The sequence below is a fragment of the Myotis myotis genome, unplaced genomic scaffold (assembly GCF_014108235.1).
Source record: "Myotis myotis isolate mMyoMyo1 unplaced genomic scaffold, mMyoMyo1.p scaffold_m19_p_1, whole genome shotgun sequence".
Taxonomy (NCBI): Eukaryota; Metazoa; Chordata; class Mammalia; order Chiroptera; family Vespertilionidae; genus Myotis; species Myotis myotis.
Window position 1 is genome coordinate 144,907,562 of NW_023416313.1, and position 27,432 is coordinate 144,934,993.

At 35.2% G+C, this 27,432-nt stretch overlaps 1 protein-coding gene across 5 annotated transcripts in view; it reads left to right on the forward strand.

Moving 5' to 3' along the window:
- NOVA1 (NOVA alternative splicing regulator 1) overlaps positions 1 to 27,432 on the forward strand; it is a 156,329-nt gene that overhangs the window by 39,048 nt on the left and 89,849 nt on the right. The window contains exon 2 of one of the 5 annotated variants that reach the window (XM_036354185.1): positions 12,172 to 12,273. The exons of the other annotated variants lie outside the window; for them this stretch is intronic. The gene's annotated coding sequence lies outside the window, so the exon portion shown is untranslated. The remainder of the gene's footprint in view (positions 1 to 12,171; positions 12,274 to 27,432) is intronic. 5 annotated transcript variants of the gene reach the window in all.

Consider the following 27,432-nt stretch of genomic DNA (forward strand, 5'->3'; position numbering starts at 1 on the left):
CCCCACTGGGATGTCTGGTGAGTCTGGGTGAGGGGCTGAGGGCCGTTTTCAGGCTGGCCTAGCCCCCAGCGACGGAAGCTCCCAGTCTCTCTCTCTTTTTTTTTTATACTGGGATTTATAACCTTCTATAACTGAAACTTCGTAGCCTTGAGAGGAGCTCAGGCTCCTGCTCAGAAGCCTCCTGCTCGCTCCAGCTCCGTGGCCACGGCTGGCTGAAAGCAGGTATCTGGGGTTTATTTACCTTCTATAATTGAAACTTTGTTGCTTTGAGTGGAGCTCAGAGCGGCCACGGCAGGCAGGAAGCTTGGCTTCTTCCATCAATGGCACAACCACGCCTCCTGCTTGCTCCAGCTCTGTGGCTGATGACCACCATCTTGGTTGGGTTAATTTGCATATAGTCTCTCCGATTGGCTGGTGGGCATGGTTAAGTTGTAGTGAAGGTACGGTCAATTTGCATGTTTGTCTTTTATTAGTGTAGATTAGTAAGATCTCAAAATTATGTAATTCTATCCCTTAATCTAATTTTTCTGTGAGTTGGGAAGACTGATGCTACTTCATTTTATCTCCGAAAAGCCTCAGAAAGTTATAGAACACATCTTTGTTTGATAACCTCTGCCCTGTGTTTCTCTACATGGCATAGACATCAAATTTATTTTTCCTTAGACAATAAATTGTTTATATTACTATATTAACACAATAAATAATTTCAATGTATATTTCTATAAGTTCTGGTAAAGACTTAATATTTTTATTTTATTAAATTATTTAAGAACATATATTATTAAATATGATGAATTATATTATAGACATACTAGAGGCCCAGTGCACAAAAATTTGTGCACTCGGCGGGGAGGGGGGGGGTCCCTCAGCCCGGCCTGTGCCCTCTCGCAGTCTGGGACCCTTCGGGAGATAACGACCTGCTGGCTTATGTCTGCTCCCGGGTGGCAGAGGGCAGGCCCAATCCCTAGGTGCAGCCCCTAGTCGGGCTCAGAGCAGGGCCGATTGGGGAGTTGCGGCGCTGGCCCTTGTCATGCACAGAGCAGGGCGGATCGGGAGGTTGCGAAGCCACCCTCAGTCACGCTCAGGGTAGGGCCGATTGGGGGGTTGGGGCACCGCCCCCTGTCACACTCAAGGCAGGGTCGATGGGGATGTTTCGGCGCCACAACCTGTCACGCTCAGAGCAGGGCCAATTTGGGGGTTGGGGAGCTCCCTCCTGTCATGCACAGAGCAGGGCGGATCAGGGGGTTGGGGTGCCGCCCTCTATCACCCATACAGCAGGGCCAATCGGGGTTGGGGCGCCGCCATTCTCACACTCAGGGCAGGGCTGATGGGGAGGTTATGACTCTACCCCATCACACACAGAGCAGGGCCCATGGGGGGGGGGCGGTTGGGGCGCCGCACCCTGTTACACACAGAGCAGGGCGGATAGGGGGTTATGGCCCCGCCCTCTGTCACATACAGAGCCGCAGGGCGATCAGGGGGTTTGGGCACTGCCCCCTGTCACACTGATCCCGGTGCCAGGAGGCCTCTCAGCTCCGCTGATCCTGGTGCTGGGAGGCATATTACCCTTTTACTATATAGGATAGAGGCCTGGTGCATGGGTGGGGGCCGGCTGGTTTGCCTTGAAGGGTGTCCTGGATCAGGGTGGAGGTCCCCACTGGGGTGCCTGGCCAGCCTGGGTGAGGGGATGATGGCTGTTTGCAGCTGTTCACACACCCTTCAGGGTGGGGGTCCCCAATGGGGTGCCTGGCCAGCCTGGGTGAGGGGATGATGGCTGTTTGCAGCTGGTCACACCCCCTTCAGGGTGGGGGTCCCCACTGGGATGACTGGCCAGTCTGGGTGAGGGGCTGAGGGCTGTTTTCAGGCTGGCGGGTGACTGAAGTTCCCAACTGCTCCTTTTTTTCTTTATTCTGGGCCAGCTTTAGCTCTGGCTCCAGCTCTGAAGCCTCTGCTGCTGAAAGCAGGTATCTAGTTTGTTTGGGTTCTATAATTGAAACACTGTATCAACTCCAGCTCTGAGATCCCAGCGGGCTGAAAGCAGGTTTCTGGGGTTTTGTTTAGCTTCTATATTTGTAGCAATGTTTCAAACTGCAAGCTCAGATGCCGGCAAGGCAGGCGGGGAACGTTGGTTTCCTCCGTCACTGAAGCAAGGAAGCCTCATGTTAGCTTCAAGCTGCCTGGCTGCCGGCCGCCATGTTGGCTGGCAGTTAATTTGCATATCTCGCTGATTAGCCAATGGGAAGGGTAGCGGACGTATGCTAATTACCATGTTTCTCTTTTATTAGATAGGATAAGGAGTTCTGAGAAATTTGTGTACATTTTTCGCATCCTTAAAGTAGGAAGATGGTCTAGTGAAATGTATATTTGTTTTTAGTGTCATTACAAAATATAAATTTGAATGAAATTTTTTTTGAATATCATTCATGGATATTTGGGTTAGAAAATGTCAACATTATTTGATATAAGAGAGTCTCTAATATAAACCTGACCACATCACATAAAAATTACATTGAAATTTACAATTATCTCATATTTTAAAAATAGACATTCAATATCCTTCCCAGAGTTATACTAGAAAATACAGAGTATTTAATTTACAATGAGGGTCAGAATAAATTCTACATTGGTGGATTCCAAATCAAATTTTATCTGTTTAATTATGTTCCTTAACATAACTACCAGGATATTTTTATATTTTTCTAAAATTGATATTTTTTGGTGTTTTTTTTTTTTTTTGAAAAGATGTATTAGCATCATTAACATTACAGAAGAATACTAGAAAATAAATTGGAGTATGGCTAGATCTACACACTGTAAAAAATAATTTTTAACTTCAAAGGGTAGAAAACTCCTTCCTTCTGGTAAAAACTCATTTCATAGCTAATTTCAAATTCCCTTGTCCCTATAAATTTTCTATTGCATCTAAATAAGATAGTTAACATATAAGCAGGGAGAGAAAACTTATCCTTGAATTCTTTTTTTTAAAAAATATATTTTATTGATTTTTCACAGAGAGGAAGAGAGAGAGATAGAGAGCTAGAAACATCGATGAGAGAGAAACATCGATCAGCTGCCTCCTGCACATCTCCCACTGGGGATGTGCCCGCAACCCAGGTACATGCCCTTGACCGGAATCGAACCTGGGACCCCCTCAGTCCGCAGGCCGACGCTCTATCCACTGAGCCAAACCGGTTTCGGCTGCTTTTTTTTTTTTTTCTTGAATTCTTTTAGTCAGAACTTTTATATTGCAATATGGTGATCAGTGTTACCTGGTTTCATTCTAAAATCAGGTAGGCTAGGGAATTTTTGGAATGGTTAAAGTAAGTATAGCATGAATATTTTAAAAAATATAATCTCAAACTCTTGATAATGTTATATTCATTGCATTTATCTGGGTTTCTGAAATTAAAATAGCACATTGTGAAACTAAAATGTCTTGGCCTATTTAAACTGTTTGCCAGTTATAACTTTTCTATATATAGATTACAATTTTATTGAGTATTGGAGCATGAATTGCGTTTATAAATATATAGCTTAATATGAACTGTGATCCTAGAAAATGGAAATGTTACTTGTGTGTGATGAAAGCAAGTTTTGGTGGCTGTATGTTTAGATTTATGTCTTATTTTGAATATATGAAATGCTTATTATGCTTCTTCACTGTGTTTCGTTTAACTGCATGTAGTCTGGAAAAGAAGTCTCAAATTGAAAACAAACAAACTGGTAATACTGTATAAAACAATAGTTTTGCAAAATAATGTCAGTGGGAAAACGAGGAACACAAAAACTTTTACCTTGATAAACTCATTTCCATATCAGCCATTGTAACAGTGTACCATTGTTTCTCTACCTGCATTGCACTCAAGTCACCATTTTTTAAATCATATATAATGTATATTTTCCATAATTTACTGACATGACTATTGCTGTGAAATAATATTTTCAGCATTTGTATTTAGATGTTGAGAGCCTATTTTTATTTTCATGCAATTACCCTAACCTTTTATTTCTTGTCATTCTTAATAGAACAACAGCTAGCTTTTCCCACCTATTCATTCCTCCTTTCCTCCTTATGAATCTCTGGCAACCACTGAGATTTTTACTTTTCCTAGTTTTGCCTTTTCCATAATGTCATATACTTTCATATGAAGCCTTTTCAGACTGACTTTTTCATTTTGCAATATACATTTAAGGTTCCTTTAAGTCAGCGGTTCTCAACCTGTGGGTCGCGACCCCTTTGGGGGTCAACCGACCCTTTCACATGGGTCTACTAAGACCATCGGAAAACACATATATAATTACATAATGTTTTTGTGATTAATCATTATGCTTTAATTATGTTGAATTTGTAACAATGAAATTGGAGGTCACCACAACATGAGGAACTGTATTAAAGGGTTGCGGCATTAGGAAGGTTGAGAACCACTGCTAAGACTTTTTTATGGCATGATAGCTCATATATTTTTATCACTGAATAATATTCCATAATGTCAACATAACACTGTTTATTAGTTCACCTGTTGATGGACATCTCAGTTGCTTCCAATGTTTGGCAATTATGAATAAAACTGCTATAAACATTATGTGTAAGCTTTTGTTTGGACATAGTTTTCAGCTCATTTGGGTAAATACCAAGGAATTTGATTGCTGAATCATATGGTAAGAGTATGTTTACTTTGAAAGAAACTGCCAAAGGGGCTGCACCCATTTTTGCATTCCCACTAACAATAAATGAGAGTTCCAGTTGCTGCACATCTTATCAGTGTTTGGTGTTGTCAGAGTTTTGAATTTTAGCTATTCTAATAGGTGCATAATTATAGCTCGTCCTTTAAATTTGCAGTTAAATAAAGATTGAATTGTGTCTCCCCAATTTCATATGTTGAAGTCCTAATTCCCAGTACCTCAGAATATGTCTTTATTTGGGGATAGAGTCCTCACAGAGTTAATCAGTTTAAAGTGGGATCATTACAGTGGGTCCTAATCCAATGTGACTGGTGTCTTTATAAAAAAGGGAAATTTGGACACAGAGATATGCATACAGGGAGAATGCCTGGGAACATGAAGACTGCCATCTATAAGCCAAGAATTGAGGCCTGGAATCTGATCCTTCCCTCACAGTCCTCAGAAGGAACCAACCCTGCCAACACCTTGATTTCGGATTTTTAGCCTCCAAAACTGTGAGACAATTTCTGTTGTTTACTTCATCCAGTTTATGGTACTTTGTGTTGCCAGCCCTAAAAAAAACTAATACACTTTCCATATGACTTCAGCATCTTTTCATATGCTTAGATGTCATCAGTTGCATTTTTTGGTGTTTGATCAGATCTTTTGCCCATTTTTTAAATTGGATTGTTTGTTTTCTAATTGTTGAATTTTAAGAGTTCTTTGTATATTTAGGTTACTAATCAGATACGTGTTTTGCAAATGTTTTCCTCCCCATCATAGTTTGTTTTCTCATTCTCTTAACAGTGTTTTTTTGTAGAGCAGAAGTTTTTAATTTTATTGAAATCTAGTGTTCATTGTTTCTCTTACATGAATTATGCTTTTAATGTTATACCTAAAAAGTCATTGTCAATCCCAATGTTACCTAGATTTTTTTTTTTTATTCTCGGAGTCTTATAGTTTTCTTTGTCTTTGATCCCTTTGAGCTAATCTTATGAATGGTTTATTGTTTGCATCTAGATTTATTTTTATTTTATTGCATGTGGATGTCCAGTTGTGCCAGCACCATTTGTTGAAAAGGCTGTTCTTCAACATTGAATTTTATTTGTCATGTGTCAAAGATCAGTTGATTATATTTGTGTGGTTTTATTTCTGGACTATTCTCTTCCTACTTTGATTACTGTAACTTTATAATAAGCATTGAAGTTAGATGGTGTCAGTCTTCCAACTTGGTGCTTGCCCTTCAGTACTGTGTTGACAATTTGGCTAACATTATTTACTAACAGTGAACATGTATATTTGTATTACTTGAGTCTGTATGATTTTTTTACACTTTATAACTGATATTCTTATATCATATGAAAAAGTGGACTAGAAAAAAGCCATAAATATAGAACCTAGTTTTATAATTTTGACTCCTATTACTTTCTCTTTATTATGCTGAATCTCTGAGGACTGACTTATAAAGTATATGTTTAATATACATGGCATAATTTAGGATGATGAGTGATTATAAAAATAAGAGGAACATTACATAAAGAATTATAAACATCAAAATTATAGGATGCTGTATTATCTAAAAATATGATAATTTATTTAGCCTTACAATAAAAGTTTATTGTTTGTTCACAAACACACAAAACTAGACACAAAAATGGAAAAAAAATCATCATATTTTCACATGCATGGATCTATACATGAGTGCACTGGTATGTTTGCAATCATGAGTCAAATTAAAAGTCTGGCATAAAAATATGACATTTAAACAGAGATAAGATTATGTACAACTTGGTCACATAAAATACTGATACTTTAATTTATTAAAAAAAAATATACTTGAGCCCAGCTGGCATGGTTCGGCGGTTAAGCCTCAATCTATGAACCAGGAGGTCATGGTTCGATTCCTGGTCAGGGCATATGCCCAGGTTGTGGGCTCCATCCCCAGTAGGGGGCGTGCAGGAGGCAGCCGATCAATGATTTTTTCTCTTCATTGATGTTTCTCTCTTTCCCTTTCCCTTCCTCTCTGAAATAAATAAATAAATAAATAAATAAATTTATTTATTTTAGGGAAGTCCCATCAAATATTAATTTAAATATCAAATTACTGGAAAGAGCATGATTCAGTTTAGGGGAAAGTCCCAAGTTATTAAACTATGAATCAGAGCAGAGTTTTCTCTAAGTTTTTAGATTATTCCAATATGAATATTGAAAGTGTTCTTTAACACAAACCTTCTGATTTGTTTTTTTCTTTTTCTGCATTTTCCTTCCTTGGGGCCTATTGTGCATCAGGCTTCTTGTTTGGTGTTTTATTTAGGGGATTTTATTTTTAACTTCTATACAACATAGTGTTCTTCACAAATGTATAAAATAATGTATATTTGTTAGTATTTGTAATAAGACCTATTATTTGTAAATGTTCAGAATATTTCTGTAACTTTTATGCAAGGATAAAATATAAGGAAGTCCTTGTAAAACAATCATTAGTTATCTAATTATCAGTTTTTAAAAATAAGAAATAAGAATAGGATAATGCAGGCAGTCAGCTAGATATTTATAGAATGTTTTAGAAAGAGAAAGTCAAAAGCAACCATGATATGGTTTTCTTTTTCTCCAATATGACCTTTGCTTATCGTTGGTCAAATCAGTTATTTTGTTTCTTTACTCATCACAAGAAAATGTTATACCTTTCTGGACAGTTCAGAAGATATGTTCAATCTTACTTTAATCTAGTAAAGTCAGTTGAATCTGACTAGTTTGAATTTTTACCTCAGAGCCTAATTTAAAACTTAACTTTTCTGCTTCTACTTGTGCTGCTTAGGCCCTCCTAGGACCTTGGAGTGTGGAAAGGGTTGAATCTAGTCAGTCACTCTGCTAACTCCAGTGAACCAAGAGTGATTTGCTCTTTCATTTATATTTCAGTTTTTATCCTGGGTGTTGATGCCTAGGAGAGAAATGGAAAGGGGAAAAAGGCTGTCTTAAGTGACACTTTTGTTTTCTTTTTTCATTCTGCTTTTCTGCCTAGCACTGACTAGACCTCATGCCTTTGGCGGGGAAAGAAAGACAAATGCTAGATCTCTGATGCAACATATGTATAAAACATTTTTGGAGGATAAGGTGTTTTTGGAAGGTTACACTTTCCCGTTCTGGCTTGCTTTTTCTACTCTTCCTCCATTTCTACCTTTGTAGTATACCCATAGCCTCTGGCTGTTGGGGTCCCCATTGTCTGGAGGCTCAAGTCCAGCTGCTTTCAAAGCCAAGACATTCTTTGCTATTGCAGATGACTCCAGTTCTCTCTGCCCACGTTTCCAACTTCAGGTTATCTTTCCCTTCCCCTCAAATGGGCAGTGGGAGGGAGAGTGAGCATGGGATAATAAGCAAGTCTCAACACAAGCTGAGGTCCAGATGAGAGATAAGATAACAGTTTTTCCTTCTTGATATTTTGGACCCATTCTTGCTTGATACGAACTCTTGGCAACAGCATTGTCCACCTACATTAAGTCAGTGCAGCAAATTCAGATGATTGCCTCATTCACCTTGGTATGGGATTGGTCAATGTGGGGTAAAGAGGAACTGAGAAAGGTAAAGATGTTTAAGTTATGGAGTAGTTGGCTATCACTTGTTTAGGCTATCTTCTGAATTAGTAATCTTGATTGATTATTCTTTGTTCTTACTCTTGGATTCTAATTACCAATCCCTGGACAATGGGAAAAGTCCCATCTGATATTCTATTATGTAAATTTTACCATAGTCTTTCTAATACTTCCATTCTTGGTGTCTACCATCAGTTCCACCATAATGGCTGATACCATACTTTTAAAAGATTAAATAAGTTATATCACTCCCCCAGTTAAAATTCTGCAGTTGCTTTCTCTAAACCACCCCCTCCCCCAAAAAATAACACCCCAAAGTCCTTATTATGGTCTCCAAGGCCCTGTGTGATCTGACCCCAGGTTAAAATTTGGATCACTTGTTCCTGATTCAGAGCTTTGCTCTTCCTATTCCATCTGTCTGCATTGTTCTTACCCCAGGTAGCCTGTGGACTCATTCCACATTATTTGGAAACGATTTCATTCAAATAATGCAACTTCCTTAGCTTTTCTCTGATTTCTCTGTTAAAATAATATGTTTGTCACTCTGTTCCTATAACTGGGATATTTTTTTACTTAGGTGTGAATCATTTTCATACATTAATTATACTAGGCCCAGTGCATGAAATTCGTGCATGGGTAGGATCCCTAGCCGGAGCCTCCCTTCCCCCGGCTGCAGGCCGGGGCCCCCCTTCACACCCGCCTTGGCCTGGCACTGCCCACTCACCTGCTCCACCATCCCACGTGGGGGCCCATAGGGGCCAGCAGCGCCTCCATTGTCTCCCGCTACCAGCTCCTCATCGCAGACACCAGCCATGTTCTGCTCTGCCCCCTGGTGATCAGTGCACGTCTAACTCCCAGTTGGTTAAACTCCCACCTGTAGGGACAATTTGCATATTAGCCTTTATTATATAGGAAATTTAGTAATTCACTTTTTATCTGTCTCTTTCATTAGCTTCCAAAGGGCAAGTCATTGGCATGTTTGTTCATTCCTTTTTGCTCAGTGCCTAAAATGGGACCTGACCCACTGGAGAAAATTGAGTAAATAAATGGATGAGTGAATGAATGCTAGTTTCTATACTCAAATTTTAGAAATAGCTTTGACTTCTCCCATAATTTTTATTCTTTAATGTTTTATATAGTGTATATATTTATTTCATTTTTAATAGATCTTTTATTATTCTTAACTATATATTCCCATTGCTTCCATCCCATTTGAACCACATCTCTAATTCATTTTTCATGCTGCTGCTAAAGTGATTTTTGTAAAATGCTTATCAAAATGTCATCCTTTGAAATAAAATTTTCCTTAGCATAATTGGGCCTATGCCTGTTGTCCTCCTCATTACCCCTGCATATACTCTATATTCTACTCATATCCTTTTTATTGTAGTTACTCTGAATGCTTATTATGCTTCTCTCTTCTGTTCTTTCACTTAAAGCCTATTCCCTTTGTTCTTACTGAAGTATATTTTATTAATGTGTGAATACATACAGTGTAACTGCTATCATGAGAAGACTACAAAAGGTTCTTTACATTTGAAATGATTGGAAATTAACTATGTAGTTGCATTATATGATATCGTTTCATACATATTACAAATCTTCTGTCTCTTCACTGAGTATCATTAATACTTGCTAATATTTCATTGGTCATTTTTTGATGAGTATTTACAGGTTACCACAACCTTGAAGAGCACCATATACTGTTTTATAATACTGTTTATAATATTGTGAATTCATCTTAGAGGCAAGGTTAGTCTATATGTTTTAATTCAAGGATTCTTTTTTAAAGGATGTTATCTATGAATATTTCTTGTGTCTTTTACCTTCAGAAAACTAACCTGAAGAGTAAGGAAAATGATTTATAAAAGTAAAAGTGTTACTTGTATAGCCTTTTCAGAAAATGTGATCTATTGATAGAGCCTTCAATTTTTTAGTTTTGTTTGTTTGTATGTATTGTGTGAATGAAAGGAGAGACAGGTAAAGGAAATTAAATTCTTTTATATAAACTATTGAAGCAAATAAAACAAATGCTTTACTTACCTGTACCTGTTCTGAGTAAGTGCGGCGTCATACAAGGGATCAGTGGGCTTTTTGGGAAATGTAGACTCTAGGAGTATGAAGCAGTATTCTAAAATGTGTATGTAACATTTTGATATGTAAATAATGCAGAAATATATAGCTTATAATATTGGTCTTTTTGAGAAGACACAGCTAAATAAATGTAGAAGCTACAACTCAATAAAAGCAATATAAAGTTATATAGCAGTAAACTTAGATGGGACTCTGTAAGAAAGTGTTGGTTGTTTGAGGTAGCTCTTTTGAACAATTATTACTATTACTGATAATAATAGGTTAATTATTGTACCATGTAAGTTATTGCATTTAGTTGTTGGAACATCCTTGTGTCTGTTAATCATTTTACATAAGAAGAAACAGTCACACAGAGTTAGCCATTTAATAAGTGATTTACTGCTACTTACTCAATTGGGTGTCTTCATGTCACTTATCAGTACCCTTTTGAGATTATGACAAAAACTTATGTCCATTTTCTATAAAAATCTATGAACCTGTATAATATGTCCATATTTTTATATGCAATTTTGCAGAATTCCTGAGTTCCCTAAATTCCATACATGGACCCCAGGTTGAGAATCCCTGATCTATGTCTTCTTTTAATAAAGAGTCTAGGGTACTCTGTACTTTCTTTTTTTCTACCATCTCTTGTCACTCAAATGAAATATTTATGTATTGTATGCCTTATTCTGGAGAGAATTTAAAGAAAGCTGAAATTGTCAGCTATCTTTGACTACATTAAGTATGTGCCAAAATAAATAAAGTCTGTTATGGCAAGTGAGATTGAGAAAAGTTTGACATATAGGACACTTTTCAGTGGTCCAGTTTGTTGGACTTTGCTTAGAGCACCCTCAATCTGTCAGGAACCTAAATGTGTTATTTTGAAGTAAGTAAATAGTTACCTCTTCAAAGTAGTATACACATAGTGGCTGTGACCCTGAGATAGAAGATTAGAAAGAAAGATAGCTTAATTATTCAGTGATATTTTTCAGAGAATAATTTGTGAGTTTTATCTTCTGATTACATCAAAGATAAGTAGAAATGGCGTTGTTATAGTAAAAGTAAAATGTAATTATTTTCTGTATTAATGAACTAACTTTATCATACACTAGGTTAACTCATTGTTTGGAAGGATGAAGACTGTATCTAGATTCTAACTCATTGTGACTTTGGAGAAGAGAAGTTGTCATTTTTTAATGGGATTACTATAAATCTTCATTATATGAAAACTAATATAACAGTTTCTAGTTTTTAGGACTAGTTATTCCATTGTGTGTTTTTCACATAAAGTAATTTAGAATTTCAGAATTGTTTTTTCTTTTTTATATATTTAATGTTACATATGATACAATTCTGATATCTCACCTATTTTGATTTTTTCCCTTGAATTGTCATTTAAAACAAAAGCATTAAATTAGCTTAACAGATTAAAGAATCTTCTGTATACACTTGCCAGATTTGAAGTAAATTACTATAGAAATAATGATATAAATCCGTATATAAATGTCTAGGCTTAATTTTTTCAGCACAGATGTTTTAACATTGATTTATAGCTATGTTATGAATTGAATAACTGTATTTCTATTTTTTTCTTCAATCATTCTTAACATTCAACTTCTAAATGAATGGTAGCCCATCTGTGTAGGGCTCTTGTGATTGAATGATGTATTCTGTTTTGCAGTGGCACGGTTTTCAGACAGCCACTTTTGTTGTTAAATATTTTCATTTTCTATAGTACTTTTCATCCCTGTATATATGTACAGGAATCACTTCACCCACCACCGAATTGCAGCCACTTCTGAGGTGGAACGCAGCAACTGTTTAACAGCGCACTTTCCCCTAGGTGCTGACAGCTGCAGAAGAAATTGTACATGGTCCTGTACAGAAGGTATTTCTCCACTGTGCCATCTGCAGAGTGAAACTGACTAGGAGTACTACATAGACTGTAAGTTTTTTGTGTACCCACTCTAGACTGGAAAACCCAATAAGAGAGAATAACAAATAACTGGGAAGCACCATTTGAAAATGTATTGAGGTCAGTTAAACTTAGTGCTGCTCTCCTGGCTCTAAATTTTATGCAAGGTCATCTAATTTGTGATTGGGACTGAACTAAATAATAAACAAATGGATGCACTCCTTGGATATTATTTTATTCTAAAAGCAAATAAAACTCAAATGTTTTTCTAAGTATTACACTTTTATTGAAACTTAGAAGAATGAGTGTGTTTTTTTAAATATTTTCAAATTACCAAACCCATATTATATGAAGTTAGAGCTGTGTTCTTAAAGTAGCAAATCAGCGTATACTTCAACCGGAGCATCCTAATTAGCTTTGCTTGCTGTGTTTTATGCCTTAGTTTTAATACTTTCACTCTTCGGTGAAATTTTTGCCACAAAAATTTCAATCTAGTTTTTCTTTTCATTCTTTGTTTTGGAAACATCAATTTTGAATTTTTTTTTAACATACTGAAACAAAGATTGGAGAGAAGAAATAGTAAATATTTGAACTTCCACTTAATGTATTTCAGTTTCTCTCGTCTATTCAATTATTTAATTATTTTCTTTTTTCCTTTGTAAAAGCAATTTTACAAGAGTGCTATCTTTAGTAATAGTGTGGCATGTTCATGCCTTAAAGGATAGGAAAATAACATTAGAAAGTGTGTCTCTTGTTAAATAATATGACATGGATTGTTACATTGTTTTGCCTTTTTTAGTCAATAGTATAATGTACTAGTTATCAATTGTTTTTTTAAATTAATTTTTGTGTATCCATAGACATTTCAATGACAAGAAATTAGGGTCTTAGTATTTACAGTCTTAGTCATATGAAATAGTGTCATTTGTTTTAGCTAATCTAAATTATATGTCATAAGTTAAATGATATTTGTGTATATTTCTATACCTATAGATTCTCAGTGAAAGCAGATAAAAGTCTCTCTGGGCCACAGTTTACATACTTGTAAAATGAGGTGGGTGGAAGAAATTATTTTCTAGAGACCCTTTCTATAAGTGTTTTCTGTTCAATTCAGGGGTATAATTCTGTGTGTTTGGAATTGTACTTTACATTATGTAACCAAGATATTTTGGTGTAAGTGGTTCTGTTGAGTTAGAATATTATTTGCATTAATTAAATGGCAAGTGATAGAATTTTGGAGTCAAAATAAGAGATCTGACTTCCTACAAAGATTTTCAACTATTTCTAATTTTGTAGTGGCGTTGTCCCCACTCTTTTAATTTTTTTTGAGATTAAATAAAGTACAATTCTCAATATCTTGTTTATCACAGAAATATCAGATAAATTAGAAAAACTAGCCTTTATTTACACTCAGAGTAGAATGTAGGTAAATATTACCAAAAAAAATTAATGCATTTTCCCCTTTGCATAGACTTAATACTTCATTCAATAGTAAAAGCACTAAAGAAGTAAACTTAGTATTTGAAAGAATGTAATCTAGACATAATATAGTGTACCTGTGTATCTCTAGCAAGAGGGTATTTTATGAATTAAATATGAAATATTTAACTTTCTATAATTGGTTCCTTTGCATTTTCTGCAAACAGTGTAATTGTAAGTATTGTGGAATTCCATTCATTTTATTAACCAAAGTAATCACACTTAACAGAATAGAGCAAATGTTTTTTATGGTTTTTAAAAATATTCTAGTGAAAAGATACAAACTCTGCCTATTGTGCATATCTGAGTATATATTTTTCAATTATTCAAGGTATTTAATTATTATATATTAGACCTTTGGTGGATGATGTACATTTCACAACTTATTGTATTCTATTTTTTTAAAATATATTTTATTGATTTTTTTTACAGAGAGGAAGGGAAAGGGATAGAGAGTTAGAAACATCGATGAGAGAGAAACATCGATCAGCTGCCTCCTGCATACCCCCCACTGGGGATGTGCCCACAACCAAGGCAGTTGGAAACTTTCATTTTAATGGAATATACTGGTATATTATTTGAATTTAATATACATGTACTGTTTGTATACCTCAAAATAAAGGAAAATGTTGGTTTTTAGTTAAATTGTATGTTTGGAACATTTACGTATTTTATTTAGAAATTATCCTCATTGCATAAAATATAGAAACCTAATATCTTCATTAGATTGTTTTTCAAGGGAGGGCTCTTCATCTTATTCTGAAGGACCAGACTTATAGTCAGGCTTATAATTACACTTACTTTACTTACAATTTTGGAATTCAGAAATAATTACTAGATCAAGAGTAAATAGATCTTAATGATACCTTTATTTTTTCACCCTCCCTCTTTATAATTTTCTATTTGAAATAGAAAAAAATAACCAAATGCATACATGGTAATATAAATTTTAAATACTTAATGATATGTACTTTGACCTCTATATAATGTTTTGGCAACTTCTAGCTTTCAATTATAGGCTTTAAAAATAATTATTTTGGACCAACTGAAGAAATAATGAAAATGATGAGAAAATAAAAAGACATAATGAAATATATTTTGAGTATAGATTTTATACAATTTAAACTAATTTGAAAAACATACATTTTTAAATGGATATTTTAAAATTCTCAGATATCCTCAGTTTTACAAAATATATAATCTATTTTTTAAATTAGGGGCATATTTTTATATTTATCCTAATAATATTTTTAAAAATTCTCTTACCAAATTTGTGTGAACAAATTCTTATGATTTGATAAGGATATGAAAATTTTCAGGTGTTTTATTGTGAATAACAGCCAGATGATTTTGCAATTTAACATTAGGTGAACAGTTCTTTTTATACTAAATTGTTTATATTTGAGTATCTTCACGTAAACATAGGATTCAGACATTATGTTTTATAATTCAAAATGTAAACTAAGTCCATAGAACAATAAGTGCAGTTTGAATTTATATATTTTAGAAATAAATGTGAAAAGGTTCTTGCCTTCCAGATAACCTCAGGCAGATATATGGAGGTAAAATACTATATAATAATTTCATTTTTTTGCTAATTTTATCTTATATAGCAGTTAATTCCTATTTTTATGAATTCTGCAGTTATTTATCAATATAAATTGAATTAGTTGAAAATTTTAAATGTTTGTTTGCAACAAGAACTTTTCATGCCACAAATCTTTTTTATCTTTAATTCTAAATTAATAAGCATTATTACTTAAAAATTTACATTTAACGCTGAAATTTCTCTGTGTTATGGGTAAAGTAAGTGTGTGTGTGTGTGTGTGTGTGTTTGTGTGTGTGTCATCTTCCTAATGTATTTTCTGATTTAGAATCCTGGCTGCCTCTTTGTAGCTGTTTAATTAAATGTAAATGTTTCATAACTTTAAGGGTTTTTCTTATCTGTTAATTGTGAATTATTATACCTACCTCACAGGGTTGTTGTGAGGAAAAAACAATGTGAAAGAGTGCTTAGTCTATACCAATATGTTAGTATATGAAAAATTAGTATTGTCCTTAAGATAAAAGTCCAAATTTCCTAATTAGACATGTGATATGGCTCCTCCTTATGTCCCCGTCTTCATTTCATTTCTTTCCTTGCAAACTGCATATATTTATTGTTTGATACTAAACTTGTTGCAGTTTCCGGAATATGTTATACTTTCTTTGGGCCTTTGTCTTCCTTCATCACTTACACACCCATCCATCCCTGGGGTTCTATCATCTCTATAACTCAACCTCTTCCCTCAGGTTTCACTTTAGATTTCTTCTTAAAGTGTTTCCTATGCCTTCTTCTCCAATATACTTTTGTTAGATTACCCTTCTATTTAATCCTGTTGTTTGCTTACTCCTGTTCTGGTAGTTAGCACATGCGACGAAACTGCCTTTGCATGTGTCCTTTGTAAATTTTTTGAGGGTGAAGTCTGCCTTTAACTTCTTTTCCCCAGTACTTAACAGAGTTCCTGCAACTCAGAAAATGAATTAATATTTTATAAATAGATGTAGGTTCCCCCTAAATGAACTAAAAACATATAATTATATAATTAGTACTCTTTAAAAAATAACTTTAATTCTCCTATATTTATAGAATAGATTTCAGACTCAATAATCATATCAAAATGTGGCTTTGTAATCAGACTACTTTGCCCACCATTTACTACTTTTACGGGATTTGTTAAAAGAGATGAGCTTACTAGTGTGCAAGCAGAAGTTTACTTTATTATTTCTTGTCACTTGTACCTGAAATACCACTCTAAATATTATTTTCTGCTCTTTGATAAAAGCTGTTCAAGTGTCTTTATCTCTTCTGGATTCTTTATCTTACTTGTCTGGGTTTAGCAAAGACTCCCACTGTTTGGGGATAACCCAGTTGTAATTCCTTGTTGTAGTGGTTACTGTCTTCTTTTGATTATCTTCCTTAGTCTCTGACTTTCTGGTTTACCTCCAGCCTCTTTCTTCTGGGGTTATCGTGTTCGTGTTCCTTTTGTAGTCCTCTGAGTAGAGTTCCCTTAAAAATGTCCCAGTGCTATTTTTTCCCCCTAGGGGGTTCTTATCTGTCCCATGGGAAAATAACTCCACAAACTCTGGAATGGAACTTCTGGACATTTCTAAGCCCAGAGTAAGGTCATCATGCCTTCTAGTCTTAAGATTTTCTTCAGGCTAAGTCCAGTTTTTATACCAATCTTTTAGTGTTCTGTAAAAAAAACAAAAAACCAAACACAAAAGTCCAAACTCTGAGTGAATCACTGTTTTATTTCTTCCTCACACAAATATAAGTTCCCTTTCTCCAGTATATGCTTACCTTTTTTATATGAGTGATAGACTAAAGGATGCCTGACCCAGTCTTTCTAAGTTACATATATGATCTTTCACCTGAATTCTAGTACTTGGATCATTGTTCTCAGCACTGGGTCCTTGTCTAAAACTAAGACAAGGAAAACTTCCCATTTTAACATTCTGTTATATCCACTTAACACTGAGGCCACAAGGGTCACCTTGCATTCTTTGAATTTCTATGAATGTTCATCCATTTCTACTTTCCATGCCTTGTCTGATGCTATTGTGGGAGTGTGGAATATCCTTGCTATCTTTTCCTCCTAATGAATCCTATCCAATCTTTGGTGCTCAGTTTAGGTGAAGTCTTTATTGGTTTAGCTGTTAGAATAAATAATTCTTTCTACTGTGTTCTGTGTTCTAATACTGTACTTTTGAAAAGTGTTATTGTATAATCTGTAAGTATGTCTGTCTCCCTGACTAGATTGTGAGCATTTTTGAGACAGCCACTGACTTATTTATTGGTGAATCCCCCTTACTGCTAGTCTCTGTTACATGTTCAGAGCATTATTTCAGAGATTAAAGTTTATAAAATTATTATTGAGTAATTAATATTCCATTTTTATTTCCATCCTTATTCCTAAGGGGGCAAGAAATAGTTTATATGCCTCTGATTTTGTTTATTTGTTAGTTTTTAACACAGTGTTATTGATCTTCATCCATTCTTTGGCAAGATCCTTTTAGGCTTTAGTTCTGTTTTGGTAAGTTGATTTTCTTTTATTTCCTCTGCGTCTCATTATTTTTCTTTTTAGTTTTATTATACTTGATGGAGTTAACTATGATAAATAAGGAAAACCAGGTATACCAAGCAGGTTCATATTGAAAATAAAAAAAATAATAAAATGAACATTTTATTCACAATTTTTTATTGTAGGATACTTTCTTTTTAAAATTCTTCCACATTTCAAATTGCATCACTAAATATAGTCAGAAATGGCTAAAAAGCAAACTGTTCGTCACCAAGAACATTGGTTATAAGCTCCCCACCAGTAACACTAGAATAGAAAATTAAATTTTCTAATTTATAGTGTGTTGGAAATAAAATACTATTCAATCAGACTTAATTTTTGTTATTTTCTTTGATTACTGTAAATAAGTTGCCTTAAATAATTTGAAGTGTAGCATTGAATATCTGTCATTCCTCAACAGAATAACTTAATGCAGTTTTTATTAGTGAAATTAAGTAAAAATTAGGATTCTTTAAATATATATGGTCAGGCAAATAAATGATAATTAGATTACTAAGGAATCAAAATAGCATTGTAAGTAGAGATAATTGAAAAATTTCTCTTATTTAAATTTTTTTTTTTCTTGCGAAAGTTCCAAATGATTACAAGTATTATATTAAGGTAAAATAGGAAAATATTTTTTCTTCAAATCAGATCATTAAAGTTTGAGAGAAGGTAAATTAATTTATGTTAAAATATCCCCGTAATTTTTCACTGTTTTATTCTCCACATTGCTATATGGACTACCTTATATAAAGTTTTTAAGAAAAATTTTACCTTATTTACTAACTTTCACCAATATTTCTGGTGACATCTTAATATTTCATTTGTGATGATTTTATCCATTAACACTTATTGGCTTAGGAATTTTGATGAATGAAAATGTTAGGTGAAATGCTAAATATGGCAGATCTCAGAATCATTTGCATTTCAAGCAGTGTAGATGCCAAGAATTTTAATGTATACAATTACTTATATTTAGTCATTTCTTACACTAGTGCACTTTTGTTTCTGTGTTTTGATAACAGTGAACAAACTATAAATTATGACCAAGTGATTCTCAGTTTTAGTTATCAATAAACACTGTTTATTCCTGTTAGTTTACTCACTCTTCAACCATTGCAGTAACTCAGACATTCTATCTGCCTCACTAAATTTGTAACATTAATTACTCATGTATTTTTCAGTTAGTTTAAGTTGAATATTGTTATATGAAGAAATTTCAGTATTAGAAGAACAAAATTCTGTTTTTCTAAGTTTTTGTGAGCATACTTGGGAACACTATAATCCAGAGAGTTTTTAAGAAGCATCTGGTATATATTGCTAACAATTATCAGGTAGGAACAGTAATGCTTAAAAATATAGTTTTTCAATATATAGCATCTGAAACATACTTCATTTTTAAATATTTTGTTTTTCTCCCTTTTAAATGACTATTTTTCAATTGTAATACTGTATGACTTATTTTAGAAATATTTTTTAATGGGGCAAGTGAAATATTTTAAAAAATAAATGGTAACAAACATTAAACTTAATCAGAAACCTAGTTCTTTATTTTATACTTAATCCCAGAGAGTGCTTGTGTGCAAAATACCTTGCTCATCTTATGGATATAAGTGAAATAAGGAAATTGGCTATAATAAATTTTTATTATGCTTCTCTCTGGAATTTTAACTTCACATTTTTTTCCTGTGCTGCAGGTTATGACAGATTTAGCATGTCTGAAATCAAACCAAATCTTTAGTCCTCCATTCTTATTCAGCCTTCCAACAACAATCATTCTTGTTATGGCTTCACCATGTACCTTGTGATGCAGGGTCAAAATAATATCCCTCTTCTTTGAATTGATTGTTATCCTATTATTTCCACTTCCTCATTTTTTTGCTTTTATTTACCTTTTTACTTTCCATGGAGAATAATCTCAGTAAATCCTTACTTAAGTCTCCAACCCACCTTCCATTTCCACTAAGAATCTGATTTATTCTAGTAAGAGGATACAATGACCACCTAAGAGTATCAGCTGTATTTTAATGTTCCCTGTTCTAGAACTTTATAGATAACCTAATTTCCCCCCCTTGCCTCTTATTATATAGTCTTCGAAGATGATCACTGGTTTCTGAAAATTTTTCTTTTTGAAGGTGCTATCATTTCATATCAGACTGAATTTGAATATGTGCTTATTCTGTTTTTTAGAGTCTTTTATAAAATTATTTGAATGAATGTTAGTGTTATAAAGAAATAAGAAAATCTTTAAATGTGTTCTCTTAAAAATTCTTTTCAGTCTATCATTTTGAATATTTGGATTAATGTAATCATATTTTCTGTCATTCCTCTTTCTTTTAGTGTGTATGTGTGTATATTTTTATATGTATGCCATCTATTTGTGCCCAGGTAATGTATATACAAAAGAGCTCTTAATTTTATTAACTTACTTTTTAAAAATCGAATGTCCTAATTCTTTGAAGATGTAAGTTGTCAAGAGTGTTTAATTTTATTATGGCTTCTATAAAATAAAGTATGAAATCTAAATTTGCTTTAACTGTTTTCTAGTTTTTTCTATATTAGGTTAGCATACATTACTTTTATACCCTACTATATGATATCTATTCATGGTTATAATTTAATATAATTAAAATTCTATTATTTGTATAGTATTCTATTATTACTCTTCATTCATTCATTCATTCATTCATTCAATACTAACTGCTAAGTGCAAAGAACTGTCCTACATGCTGGGAATACAGAAAGTCTCTGATCTCATGGAGTTTTATATTTCTGTAAGTGAAGAGAATTACATAAATATATAACACTAAAAATACATAATTTTAGATAGACATAAATAGTATAAAGGAAATAAGTGCACTTGATAACAAGAGTTGAGGAGTAGTATACTTTAGCTAGGATAGCAAGAGCAAATACCTCAAAGAAGAGATATTTGAGTTGAGCTCTCAATGATTAGGAGAAAGAAAATCACATTCCAGGCATCAGGAATAGCAGACAAAGACCTGGATCTGAATGAATTTAGCATGTTCAGAAAAAAAGAAATGCTGTATGTGTTGAGCATTGTTAGAGAGAGTGTGTAGCAGGCAGTGAGGTTTTTTATATAATGTTGGAGCCAGATCAAGTGGACCATAGCAAGGAGTTAAAATTTTAGTATCGTTAGACTGTGAAGACATTGGGCGCTCGAATGTTAGGATGGTTAAAACTGAGGAAATCTTTCTTCCCGCTGTGTAGAAAGGCATGAGGGGATAGAAAAGGTAATTATTAGGCAGTTATTGTGGTAATCACAGAAATTATGGTGATTTAGGGCTTTTTGTTCTAGAAATGATGAGAGGTAGAATATTTTAGAGGAGCACTGTTAAATCTGTGAATGGATTAGAAATGGTGTAATCAACAGTATCAGGCATAATTAAATACTAACTGCTCTTTGAAGATAGAATTTAATGGACATACACTTTTCCATGGTAAAAATGTACCATAATTTATTTAAATTACACCTCTATTTTTGATTATTTAGTTGTTTTTTTTTTCATTTTTTGGTAGCATAAATAATCTTTTGTCATTTTTTTCAACTCACCATCATTGTACATTAATAATGAAAGGTAAAAATTTATATACTGCTATTTTAATTTGCTTACCTTTGATTACTCGCTAAGCTGAGATTTCAGTGTGTGTATTGATTGACCAATTGTATTTTTTCAGTTGTGAATTGTGTCTTGTTTGATGTTGCTATTTTTCCCATTGTTTTGAATAGCCATTTTAACTTTCCATGATGTTTTAAAAGTCCCAACATGATTTGCCCTTGAGACTTTTTGATTATATCTAATGTCAGTCTCCTCCTCCTACACATTATGCTCTAGAGTTTGACCATTTCTCAAATAGGCCAATCTCTGTCTAGTCTGGAGGCCTTTTGCACTTATGATTTTAAATTTTATGGATCCCTCTTCCTCCCATTTCACATGGTTGACTTTGTCTCATCATTCATGTTTCAGCTCAAATATCACTGCTTAGAGGCGCTGTTCCCAAACTCCTAACATAACATCCCTTCTCACCCTTTTCATAATCTGTCACATTACTGCCTCTATTTTGTTTGTTTTCTTCCGAATCTTTTAAGATCTTCGTAGCATTTATCACTGCCTGAAGTTATTCATTACTTAATTACTACCTGTCCTTTCCAGTTAGAATGAAAGAACCTTGAAGGCAGGTGTCTACTCTGATTTGTTTACTGCTGTGCTCTCTGGGGCTAGAATATTTTGGGGCATATTGTAGGTAATTAATATATTTTGTGACGTGGATAATATAACGATATTAATCATTTATCCCATACCCTTGTGATTTTTTTTCTTTTGTCAGTTGTTTTCATTTATGGCATTTTTTATATGAAGAATTTTATATTTTCATAGAATCCAATCAATGAAATTTCTTTTTCTAATATGACTTTTTTACCCTTTGAAGAAAAAACTCCTAGCTTAAGATTTTTCATTTTCCTGTGATCAAATTAAGCTGTTTCTGAATATAAAAATACCATTTATTTTCATGAATTAAGGAAAGTTTTAAAGATTAAAAATAGCTCTTGTGAATCTATTTCTATGCTTTCTTCTAGTCTTATTACACATTTATTTATAAAACAGATCACACTGTATATAGAGCTTTTTTATCTTTTTATTGTAACGTGCATATTTAGCTGATACATATTCTTCATTCTTCATAGGCATGATTTTTTAATATATACAGAATATTCCAACTTAGGCATTTATTATAATATATTTAATCAATACTTTATTTTAGATTTGTTTCAACCTTTTAAAATGTAAATAAAGGTGTATATTATTGTGTTGAAATTTTAGTGTTCATTATGATTGTTCTGTTAGGAAAAATTACTGAACATACAGTGTATTTTCTGGGTCTTAGAAGTATATGCAATATTTTAAGACATTTGAATATTCATTACTGAATTATGCTTTAAAAAATGTAAATCAGTTTACATTCCTAGTAACAGTATGCATGTGTCTGTTTCTCATCAAACTTTCCAAAAAAATTGTATGCTTTTAAAATGTTGGCCCACTTCTCCCCATCTGGGCCCTGCCCTCCAAAAAGAATTTATGTAAAACAATTATGGTGTTTTTCACATACAAATTTAAAAATATTTTTATGGTCAACTCTACCATTTTTCCTTTCATCATGTTCATGCTTAAAGTAACTTTCCTCATTCTGAGGTTATATATAGGTGGTTTGATCTTATTTTTTATGTTGTAACTCTCTCATTTATATAGAATATTTTCAGATTCAGGAGGGAAAATTCTCACTGTATTTTCTTCAGTTATGCCAGCAGTATCACTTTTGAGGAATCATATATACTAATAACATGCTAAATTTGTATGTATTCTGGTGTTTGTGGGGTGGGGTATTTGTTGTGGTCCATTGTTTTACTTGTTGCTGCTTTGTAGTGTCATTTTATTTTGAGTGCTATATTAGGGTAGTAGTGTCCTGATTCTATTCTTCTTTATGTAGACACTGTTCCAATATGTTACTACGTGCCTTTTTCCTTTGAACTTAAGAATCATTTTGCCAATGTTCTTTGCAAATAAACCATTCCTGCTTTATATTTTAGTAAAATTGTGTTAAAACTACTAACTTGCTTGCACAAAATATCATTGTACTATGTAAGATTTCATATATGAACTGAGATTATTTTTTCTTTTCTTTCTCAGTAAAGCTTTTTTTCTGTGTAGATGTCTTAATACATTTTATTTAGATCATTCTTAGTTTTTTTAAATTTAATATCATTTCTAGTTGCTCTTTAAATATTTTTTAATTGATGTTTTATAGTATGTTAGTCTTCTGTGGTCACAGTTATCACAAATTCTGTGTGTTTTAAAATAGCACACATTTATTCTCTCACAGTTCTAGAGCCAGAAGTACAAGATCATATTACTTTTTCTTTGGAGCCTGTAGAGAGAATCCCTTTCCTTGCCTCTTTTTAGTTTATGGAGTCTGCCTGCTTTCCTTGGCTTCAGACCCCTTTCTTTTTTTATATATATATATATTTTATTGATTTTTTACAGAGAAGAAGGGAGAGGGATAGAGAGTTAGAAACATCGATGAGAGAGAAACATCGATCAGCTGCCTCCTGCACACTCCCTACTGGGGATGTGCCCGCAACCAAGGTACATGCCCTTGACCGGAATCGAACCTGGGACCCTTGAGTCCGCAGGCTGATGCTCTATTCACTGAGCCAAACCGGTCAGGGCTAGACCCCTTTCTTGAATTGCTCCAACCTTTTGTTTCTATCATTACACCTACATCCTCCATTGACATTCTTGCCTCCCTCTTATAAGGACCCTTTAATTATATTTGGGACCCACCTGGACAATCTAGATTAATCTCTTCATTTGAAGTATATTTAATCACATCTGCAAGTCCCCTTTGCCATATAAAAGGACATTTATCAGTTTTAGGGATTAGGATATAGATTTTATTTGCGAGGCCATTATTCAACCTACCACATATAGGAATATTATAATTTTCTCTATTTTACTTGTCTGTTTTATTGAACAATTATATTAAGTATACTTGCATATAGTTCTAGACAGTCATAAAAACAATAATCAATTTTCTCTGTTTTTACATTAGTAATGTTATACACCTAAGTTTATTCTTATCTTATTGCTGTTTTTAATTTTTGGTGCAAATGTTCAAAATATTTTCCTTTTATCATATTTTCTATTGGTTTAGGATAGGTATTTTTTTTTCTAATCATAGGAAAGTAATTTGTTCATTGTTCATTATCTCCCTCCCATCCCTTTGACATATGGAGATTCTGGGTGACTACAGTTTAAATTATGGGGTACCCCATTGCTGAGGAGCCCAAAAATTCTAGACTGCAGCTAAATAGCTCTTTGGTTTGAAGCTATATTGTGAGGGGTTGAGGGTTGGGCAGGTGGGTCAGGAAACCTCATAGCTCATCAGAACCTGTGAGGCTATGAGGAAGTTCCAGGAATATTACAAAGTATTCTGCCAAAACACAGGTTAGTTGCATTTGAAGTCATTGCTGTGTGGCCTATAAGTACACATGCACAGTTGCCAAGCAACTCCATTCTCTAACCTTTGCATATCCAGATAACAGACCTCAAAATACTTTATCAGATACTCTACTTAATTATCTTTAGAGGGGTTTAGTTCAAATATGATTCCCAGTAGGTCGATCAGGCACATTTGGAGGAAAGACCTCAAGTCAGGTTCATCATCTGTAGCCAAACCAGTTAAATATGTCATTATTTCAAGTGCAGCAAGAGGTGTTGGCAAACCACACATACTCCACATAGTAGGAACTCCAGGGAAATGTGTTTTTTCATTATCACTCAGCCTAGAGCAGTGGTCGGCAAACCGCGACTCGCGAGCCATATGCGGCTCTCTGGCCCCTTGAGTGTGGCTCTTCCACAAAATACCACGTGTGGGCGTGCATGTACAGAACGATTGAAACTTCCTGGCCCATGCGCAGAAGTTGGTTTTCGGCCTGGGCGAGTCTATTTTGAAGAAGTGGCTTTAGAAGAAGTGGGGGATGTTGGTCGGGCGACAGGAGATGAGGCGCAGGCGGGCCGCGGGATACGCAGCGTGGGGGAGGTACATTGTTTTGAGGTACGTTCTCTGAGGTCGACCCCTTCCCACTCTCCCATCCACACTCTCTATCAGAAACAAGTATACAAGACGAGTGTGGATGGGAGAGTGGGAAGGGGTCGACCTCAGCGAACATACCTCAGTCAGACTGAGGACGTTTTCAGCAAAGGCCAGCTTAGGAGTACCCTAATTAAGTTAATAACAATGTACCTACCTATATAGTTTAAGTTTAAAAAATTTGCCTCTCAAAAGAAATTTCAATCGTTGCACTGTTGATATTTGGCTCTGTTTGCCGACCACTGGTCTAGAGAGTTTAGAATAATCAGCTCTAATCTGAAAATCATGCAAATGAGTATGTCTTCCCTTAAGTAGCAGCAGGGGACCAGAGGGAGTGTGTGTGTGTGTGTGTGTGTGTGTGTGTGTGTGTATATGATGACCACCAGGGGTCAGATGCTCAACACAAGAGCTGCCCCCAACTGGCAGGCCCTGCCCTATCAGCTGATTGGGGCTGGCCCCCAGGCTGCGACAGGGAACTGGGGGGGTAGGTAGCAGCGGACACAGCCCCTTTTCCAGGGGTGCCAAGGGCCGGTGGCCAACCTCCTGGGTTCCTCCACCCAGGCCAGCAGGCCCCGATTGGCTCACCGCCCGCCTGCCATGGTGGTGGTTTGCTTTTCCCCCTGGCCAGCAGGCCTCGATCGCCTATTGGGACCTGCCAGCCAACCTCCCAGTCCCTCCCCTAGGCTGGCAGTTCCCGATCGCCCCGGGCTGGGGTGGGGAACCTGAGGTGGGGGTGGTGGAAGCTGGCGGCGAGAGAAGGAGGAGGACAGGAGGCAGGGAACTGCACAGTGGCAGCACGTGGGCAGCATGGGAAGGAGGAGGCGGGGAACCTGATTGGCCCTGATCGCAGGCCAGACCTAGGGACCCCGACCGTGCGTGTATTTTGTACACCGGGCCTCTACTCTACAATAATAGAATTAGACTAAAGAGAATCCTAACAATGTCTGAAAGTTAATCTTATTCTGCTGCCTCTTCACTACTGAATCAGTAACTTCTGGGAAGCTTCTGAGAGTTCATAGATTAAAATTCTTCTGTAGTCTGTGGTCAAGCTGAAAGTGATGGCTGTAGTTTGGAATATATTGGCCAAATGCTCTGTGGGTAAGAGCTGAGAAAAATTAATGTTTCCTCTTTCCGCCTCTGGACTGCAGGTATTCAAGGTGTTCTGTCTTCCACAGCAGGTTGTTGCTTTATTTCCACAGCCACGTGATTTAGTCTCTGCAGCTTGATTAGTCTCTTCAAGCGATGATCTGTATGTCTTCCCCACAACATGTGGTCTGGACTAGGTAGCTCACCAGAAAGGTGTCTACTGTAGTTAGTGCTCAGCAGTATCTTTAAAGGGAAGGAAGGAGCCTATATATTCTGTTTGACAGGACTAGACAGGTCTGGTAACCCAGCTGTGTGCCTTAGAGTTCCCTTTTTTACTTGACTGTGAACCTGCCTGTCAGGACACATTTGCCAGGCCTCCTTGGCCTCCTGTGCTGGAATCACCAGGCTTTGTGATTTGGGCCCTGCCCTGAATTGTATATGGATTACCATGCCCTGGACAAGGGTGTACCCATGTGGCTGTGGTTCTTACCTGGGCAGCACAGGTCTGGTTAGCTTGTGGATTCTTTTGATGTTCATTCTTAAAGGGTGCTTTCCCATAGGCATCTGCACGGATCATGAACAGGAAGTGTAGGACTTGTACAATCAGTCGACAACATGGTAGTCTCCACAGAGACTGGGACTTGATTATCTAATTGTTCCACTTCCAGGACACAGAGTCATTGACACAGTAATGATTGTATTGTTGGTATGTTTTCTAAGGTAAGGACCACAGCTGATGACTTTACTCAGTAAGCATAGTTCCCATTTCCATGCATGGTTGTTAACAATTTTGTTTGGGGTGCACAGCTCTGTTGGCCCAGTACACCCCACTGGATTTTAACATACC